Below are 477 nucleotides of genomic sequence, written 5' to 3'. Positions count from 1 at the left end.
AATGAAACTATTTACAAAAGAAAACGAAAAGAAAGAAAAGAAATGCTTCCCACAACCACAGGCTCTCCCTGTCATCTTGATAAGTGTGAGATACACCTCTTTAGTCTAGTTAAGAGAGAGACCAGTGTGTGTTAAGCGAGATAATAGTGCAAGGACTCCAGACTTAGACCTTGTTTATACAAGGAAAGTATCTGATGCGATGAACAAGCTATGCTAATTTTCGTGGGGACTTTTTCAAGATGTGTTATTAAAAGGTTTAGATGAAATTGGGCATTAGGTAGGTTTTATTTCATTTTTATCATTATCATTTCAGATGATAAGATATATGGGCAAGCATTTCACTATCTAACCTTCGTAAAGATATAGAATCAGCACTTAAGATGCGGAATCTAAGAAACTTTCTACGTTCGTCCTGAATACCGTTTAAACTCTACGGAGCTACAACGCCATATTCAACTGTAATGGCGTGGAGGTATA

The sequence above is a fragment of the Penaeus monodon genome, chromosome 25, assembly GCF_015228065.2.
Source record: "Penaeus monodon isolate SGIC_2016 chromosome 25, NSTDA_Pmon_1, whole genome shotgun sequence".
Classification (NCBI taxonomy): Eukaryota; Metazoa; Arthropoda; class Malacostraca; order Decapoda; family Penaeidae; genus Penaeus; species Penaeus monodon.
Note: the sequence above shows the minus strand (reverse complement) of the source record.